A 7,836-nucleotide genomic window follows, 5' to 3' on the forward strand; every position below is an offset into this window, starting at 1 on the left:
TGTGGAATACGGGTTGGTTTTTGGGGTGTTTTTTGCATATTTTACTTTAAAAGTTACAATGCCAATAACATGCTTTTGAACGGACTTTCCTTTTTTTTTTCACATACACATACACAGTACTGTGAATTGGTGATAGATACACAACCTTCTCCAGAAGGTGCCACACTTAAAAGAATAATTTTTGTCCAGACAGTATTATTACTAGAATAAGAGCTTTTTTCCTGGAAAAGAACTGCCAAATCTAGTCTTCAGTTGCCCAGTCAGAAGAAAGAAAGCCTGTGCACAGTAAAAATATGAGGACAATAACATTTCCTTATCACATTCTCAGGTTGGAAATGATTTTGCTATCTTAATCATCTGAAATACTGACATTTTTTTCAGAAGTCACTTACGCAATTAGTAATGGCAAGAACATTTTGAGTCTGAATAGCGTGCCTGTGTGAGAGTCTGAAACCATGCAGTTTCCAGCATCTGGGAGTGAAGTCTCACTGTTCAGCAAATTGCTCTGAGAAGCACAGATAGCTCTTCCAGCAAGCTGGAAACACTGATACAGGAGTGTCAAATAAATAGCTTATTTGCTTTAATTGTACTTTACTTACATGTTCTAACCATGATGTTTCACTCACAATCTGTCTTTAATACACATGAACAGATACATGTTCTTTCACAGAACCACTGCTGATCTTTCCAACATCAAATCTGCATCTCTGACCAAAATGAACAGAGATAGGTTTTGTGGTCCTCACAGCAGTAAACAATATGTGCACAAATATATGTGTATAGATATATATTTTTTTGAATGTATATTTCAAAGCACAATTCGATTTTGTGTTTGGTGTGTATTTGTGTCTGATAGATATATATTTTTGAATATATATTTCAAAGCACAATTTGATTTTGTGTTTGGTGTGTACTGGTGTCTGATTTGTCGTAAACTTTTTTTCATCTGTTCCAAGGGGCCTGGCAGAGTGGGGGTGGTCCAGCAGCCAAGGTTTTGCTCTCTGCCCTTGTGCCTGGCCAGCTTGGTGAACAATCCAAGGACCATGTCCTTTGTTAGGATCATGTCCTTTATTTTCCTACCTGGGAGGATTCAGCTGGAAAAACCCCATATCCAGCACCAGTTCTGCTTGAAGATGTGCTCAGCTCCCCATAGGAGCATGCTGGGGGGACAGGATCCTTTGTCCCCTGGCTCCAGGAGTGTGGTTCCATCAGGGACTGCTCTGACTTATTGTGTGTCTCGTGCAAAGGGCCATGCTCAGGATGTTTTCCTGTGAGCTGTAAACTCATGTCACCCTTAACTTCACATAGTTCAGACATTGCAGTCCACAAAGCGAGATCTTTAGTGCTTTGCTCTACTGAACTTTTCCCTTGTCTGTAATGGATTGTGGATGGGAGAGGGAGGAGGGGAAGGTGATAGGGAAAAGCAAGGGTTTGATTGGCATGCAGTGATTTTGGACTAGCAGGAAGCAGGCGGCTCTGCTCTCCAGCCCCCACATACTTCTCAGTCCATGTGTGTTGAGAGGGGAAAGAAACCGATATTGTTCCCTCTAAAATTAATTCCCAGTTAGCCAGTTATTCCTGGTTTTTAGCTCAGAGCACACTGTAATTGCATTTTTCATTTCAGTAATTATAGAGGATATTAAAGTGGATAGACAGTTGTAGCAATCTGGCTCTTTAGACATATCTACTTGTCCAAGATCAAATGGCTACAGCATATTCAGGGTTACAGTCTCCTTCTTTTCCTTCTTGTTCTCTACTGCAGTGGATTTTTTTTTTCGGCGTTACCATGACAACACTATATCTGGCTGCCAGCTCTGTCGTAAGTTATTGAACTGAGACTGGCTTTTGGTTTAGCAGATAATTAGGTTCTGTCTCACAGGTTCATTTTCCTGTGACTGGGACATGAATATGACCTACAGCTGGCCTCAATTTCAGTGTCACAGACAAAACTTTAACCCTTCCCAGTCCCGCCACTACTGTACCCACTGCGGCGGATGGCGACAATTCCAAACCCTTTCCTGGGGGTGCTCGACACAGCACACCCTCCCAGGTCCTCAGGGCTCGTTGCCCAGGCTGTGTTAATCCCCAGGGAGGAGGAGGAGGAGGAGGACAGCCTGGCTTGCACCGCCATGCTGGGCGGGCGTGGAAAGGGTATCGCTAGCAGCAGATGAATATTGATTGTCTGGTATGGAGATTTGTCGGAAAGGTAAGTTCATTGCTTGATTAGTGACCCTTTAAATAATAGAAATGCACAGGGTGGTGACAGGCCTTTTTTGCTTGTCTCATGAATATGAAATATTTACAAGAGGTCTGTTTTAGCACACAGTGCCCCATCTTAGGCTGATACCTGCAGCGAGGGAGCAAAGCCACAAAGAACTGACATATTGTTCCTTTAGGTATCTCCCTGGTTTTCCTTTTCTCCCCGGGAAAAAGGGGGGTCCAGCCTGGAGGCTCTGGGCATCTGCCACTGGAATGCATCAGGGCCCAGCACCCAGACCCTGGGGTGGGTGCAGGTAGAGCAGCACCACACCAGATGGACATTTGAGTTCACAAAATCAGGCTGGAAAAGGAGGAAAAGCCACCATTTTCTTCAGCCCAGTTTTCAAATGTGCTCTTTCCCAACATTTACCTGCAGTATAATGTGGTCTTGCAGTTTTAGTGATTTCAAGCCAGGATATAAAGCCCTCTCCTGAGTATGAAAAACTTGCAACTAAAACTACTGATGGAAGGGGGTAGGAGTAGTGTATCTGCTTCTCAGAGGCTGCAGATTCTTGGCATCTGGCAGTGCACACCATAGTGCTGCTGGGACAGTTCTTTCTGGGGAATCTCACAATTAAAAAAGAAAAAAAAAAACAAAAAAAAAAGAGGCTGGCTGTAAATATTGATGGGCTTGCAAGCACTATGCTCTTGTGTGCAGGATATCCTCTGTGCATGCTATGGCAGGGTGGACAACTCTTCTCAGCTTCCCTCCCCTTTCCCCACCAGATTATTTGTGCGGGGTCTCTGGATTAGAAGGTCAAAGAGTAGAAGGAGCATCCATCCTGGCTCTATGGAACGTGTCCTTCTGAGCCAATCTCCCAGCCTGTGTCTGTTGATAATGTTTGAAACCTGTCTATTATACAGGACAAGGAAAATGGCATTTCATGAACCAGAGATGGTGGTTTCTTACCCAAGATAATGCCGAAAGCTGCAGATTTAGCATACATGTAGGACCAAAACCATCACAAAGAGGCCCTTGAGGTATTTCTTGATTAGCATATTTAGTGTGGATTAGACATCCTTGCAATGATAACCTAAAAGTTTTGCTGTGGGGTTAAACTCAGAGTGGGAGTGGGCTGGAGGGGAAGGTCCCACTTGAATTGCAGAAGAGGGATGTGAAACTCCATGTGCTGGTTTTCTGATGAATTATCCAGCTGCTGGGTGTTAATGAACATGGCCCCATCTGGGACCCCACAGCTCTGGTTGATACCACATCAGCATCATGTTACAATATAGCAGTGGTATATTGCTATATAATAAATTTATTTCTTCATATAAGCAACTTTTATGGGATTTTTAGGGTTATTCTCCCCCTCTTTTTTTTTTCAGATTTCATAACAAAAATACAGACTACATAGTTTCAGTTTTTGTTTAGAGTTGGTTTCGGTGCCTGCCCCTCATACTCTGGCATAGCCCTGTAATGTTTCATCTGTGATCACAGTTTTAAAGCCAAATGAAACACTGTTTTCATTGTACCCATTAGAGAAATCAAGCCAACATTGCCAGTGGGATTAAATTTTAAAAAAATAGATAAGAAATCTCATCGTTTGGCCTAAAGCAACCTGACATTGTCCCAAAAATATTTGTAAATGAGGGCATGTAAACCAGATCACAGGGAAAGCAGGGAGGGGCACAGGGAAGATGATGACTAAGAGAAAATAATTTCATGATTACCAGTTTGAATACTTAAACTGAGAAATTTTATTGTAGTAATTAAGCCCACTACTCACCCCAGTATATATTGTTTACAATTGGCAGCAAATGAGTCTCTTCTTGAGGATGCAAAGCTGTCAAGTCCTTCTGAGCCCCCAAAGTCTTTCCATAGCTGATCCTTTCTAATGTGAAAAACAAACACGTGCAGGATCTCTCCTGCTATCAGGTGCTGAGACCAACACGCTCATTTCTCTTTATGCCCAGAACAATTGCCAAAAGTGGAACACCAGCTGAAGTTCAGGCAAGAAAGAGGAAATTACAGCATTTCATGCATTGTAGCAACCAGTAAATGCCCTGTAAACTTAGCTTGAATGTAAGGCTTTGTTGTTTGGAACTAAATAACCTTCTTTACTACCCTCTGACAGAACCTGCCTCTACACATTATTGCCTCTGTGCTGGATGTTGGCTGCTGAAGTTAGTTACATGGAATCATGTCTGTGTTATATGCCTTGAGTAGGCTGAGAGGATACTCCCTCAAGTGAGCCTCATCCTTTTGATTTCTTATCACATTTTACCACGTATGTGGTACTTGACCAGGGGAGCTAAAATAAGTCCCTTAATTTAAATATTTCATTTTCACAGCAATGTCAAAAGCGCTTCAGATACTCTGATCAGTTCCTCAGAGCCATAACAAACTAACAGGAGTAAGAAATATTCTGGTTTAAAATCTGGAATGCCTTTTCCTCTGGCTTTAAATTTTTAATTTTTTTCCCCTTATGTTATCAGGAAAATAAAATACCCCCTAGTATCATGCCATTAAAGAAACATAAAATAACATAAGAAGGAAAATGTTTTGCAGTATCTAGTATGGTCAAATTACAACATATACCAAGAATGACAGTAGGAGTGTGATCTTTAAAGATTAAACTTTAGATTAATGATATAACTTTAAAAATTAGCTACAGCTCAATTCTTTTCAAAAGAAAAATTAAACATTTTTTCCAAAACCAAAGTGTTGTTTCCATTCAATACTTGATTGTTTGCCTAGTAGAACCCATGAGATGATGCCTCAGCAAACTGTAGCTTGTTATCTGCCTAATGAAGGATGATTTTTTAAATTTTTCATTTTACAGGTTTTCTGAAAACTCATTTTTTATTAAAAATGAAATCTGCATGAAGAGGACACAATTTTTTTTTCAACCCTGAAGAATAGAAGTGATTTTTCTCTGCAAAAGAAACAAAATGGTGACAAAGCTCCTACAAAACTAAGAGTAAAATTGGAGATACCTGCTCCACACCCAAACAGATGCTTGACCCAGAGAGCACTGTCTCTTGCCCATACAGTGGTGCAGAACATTTGTTTACTTCTTTGGCATTCCTAAACCAAGGAAGACTGCGGCAGAGGGATCACTCAGAGGAAATGGACACTTCCCAATGGTGATGCTTGCTTTGGGTTTGGACAAATATCACCATGAGAGTCTCTTCACGTAGGTAGAGTGGCCCAAACCTTGTTTTCCCAGCTCCTGTAGCAGACCTTGGCCAGGGTGGAAGTTCACCTGAGCAAGGAGGTCCTTTTTAATTTTTAAAATGTACGCTTTATTTTTAAATGCATGATGAGAGAACTTATTTATTAAAAAGTGAATTACGAGCTGTATGGTTGGCACCTTAATCACTCAAATCTAATAATTCTTTTTTGACCTTTTCTAAAATAATTCCCATGAAATAATTTCAAAAAGATACTTTAGGCAGTGCATTTCTGGGAATCATTTCACTTCTCAGGTGACTGAAGTCACTTATTCTCCATCCTCATGCTTCATGACACATCTGAGGCATGAAATTATTCCCTTCCAGTGTGATGCCTTCTCCTACTCTTATTGCTTAAATGATTCTTAAGGATTAGTGTGTTAAAAGCATTGTGAGAAATTCAGGGCAGGGTGGGGGAAGGAGAAGATAATATTTTACATTAGAGTTATCAACCTGATCCACATTTTGGTGATTTTTATTCCAATCAGAAGAGTCTGGATCTAATACACATCCATGGTATGGACTAGCAAAAATATGGAGGAAACAGTGACTTCCTTGAAGTGTGGTGTGAGTAAAACCAGTCACATATAGCAGAAACTATCAGAATTAAGATGGTTTTGCATTTGCAAGAATAAAGATAACTGCATTCTCTGTCCACTGATGGGTATTGCCAGCTGTCTCCTGGATGCAGGTACCATTCTTTGTTCCCAGGATTTTATGCATTCAGCTGTGATTTCTCTCTAAATCCTTTTACCATATCTTGATTGGTTTGCAGAGAGAATACAAATTCTCTTGAGACAAATGTACCATTACCATTTAAAATTGTAATCTTTTTCAGAAAATGTTGTTGGGGTTTTGTCATTAACATTTGAGAACAAAAGACTGGAGTTTCAACATTTGTTGCCACCCATGGGGCTTTTCCTCATATAAGGTTCTAGTTGCAATATGAGGAAACAACATTAGTTTCATGTCCTTTGGAAAACAATGTGCAGACAATCACAGAAACTTACCTTCTGTGCATTTGTTTTACTGTGAGCAAGGACTGTAAAACACTAGCATGCATTTTAGCTGGAGGACTACAGAAGTAATCTCTGAAGCCAATGTTGGGGAAATATAGTGCATTTACTAAGTCATTACTTAGTAAAGTCCTTATTTACAAAGCCCTGGTGAGCACTAATCTCAAGCTTAAAATTGTAAACGTAGCTGCATGCTCTGATGAATCAAAATTTTAGCTGTTTCCATTTCTGCCTCAGTGACAAACTTCATGTATTGTAAGAAAATGCTAGAGCTACTAATAAAAGTAAAAGATCTGTTTGACATCCAAGACTGCATCACTAAACTGACTGTCCCCCAGTTTGAAATGCTGTATAAATGCAATCAAATATTTATCAGTAAAACCTTACAGCATCAAATGCAGGAAAAATTATTTTGTGCTCTCATACAATCCATCATTCATACATAAATAGCAAATGTCATGTGATAGATAATATACAGTATATAATGTATCTAGGATGTGTTTAAAAAACTTTTATTTCCTAAAAATATTTTATTCCTATTTATTTTCTTCTTTTTCCTGCTGTACCCACTCTGAAAACACTTTCATATACTAGTAAAGTGGCAAAAAGCAGTGAGAAAACATGATTGCTTTTCTGTTTCACTATGTAAAGGCCTTTGTTAAAACTATTTTTCTCGCCTCTTTATTTGATGAAATGTATAAATCTTTATAACTTATAACTCTTGTATTTGTAGAGTAAAATGCTTATGGCATTTTTCCATAAATGCTTATGGCATTTTTCCTCACAAGAGAGATGAAAATGTAATTCTCAATGTCAGCAAAAACTGCTGTATTGCTTTTTACAGGTGAGAGGCAGCACCCCAGGAAAGGCAGGCTAACCCCAGTTAGGTGTGCTGTAAGCCTCATGCATGTGCCATGTCTTATGTAGATGATGTGATAACGATGCCTTGTAGAATAAAATCTTTAGTTACAGACAGAAGGATTGTCAAAGCTCTTCTAAGCTTGTTCTCCAAGTCATTGCATTGAATTCCTTTCTGGAAGCCTCACTGAAAAGTTTGTGATGGTTTTTTTGTGACAGCTACTGTGGCAGTTCTGGTCCTAGTGGGCACATACATTGCCTTTTACAAATACTGAACGGACTGGGAAATAAAAATGTTCTCAAGAAGCAGGAAAGAGTTCTGGGATAGATCCAGGAAGAGCCACTGTGCTATTTGCAACATAATTTTCACATTTTCTTATTAATTTTTTAAGTAATACATAAGTTATAGGTGTATAAGGCAGTCTGTCAGTAAATAGCAGACTCACTGGATTCCAAGCAAATTTTTATGCTGTGTCTTTCAGTAACTTTCATCCCTTTTAACACTGTGGTTTTGAAAAGTAATTCA

The 7,836-nt window shown here is 39.6% G+C and overlaps 1 long non-coding RNA gene across 2 annotated transcripts; it reads left to right on the forward strand.

Moving 5' to 3' along the window:
- Nucleotides 1-1,862: 1,862 nt before the first annotated feature.
- LOC136568474 (uncharacterized) lies at nucleotides 1,863-7,451 on the forward strand. 2 transcript variants are annotated; one of them, XR_010785222.1, is made up of 3 exons: nucleotides 1,863-2,206; nucleotides 3,124-3,240; nucleotides 5,046-7,451. It is a non-coding gene; the product is annotated as an uncharacterized lncRNA (long non-coding RNA). The 2 variants fall into 2 exon arrangements; XR_010785221.1 differs by lacking the exon at nucleotides 3,124-3,240.
- The last annotated feature ends 385 nt before the right edge of the window (nucleotides 7,452-7,836 follow it).

This window comes from Molothrus aeneus, chromosome 2 (genome assembly GCF_037042795.1).
Source record: "Molothrus aeneus isolate 106 chromosome 2, BPBGC_Maene_1.0, whole genome shotgun sequence".
Classification (NCBI taxonomy): Eukaryota; Metazoa; Chordata; class Aves; order Passeriformes; family Icteridae; genus Molothrus; species Molothrus aeneus.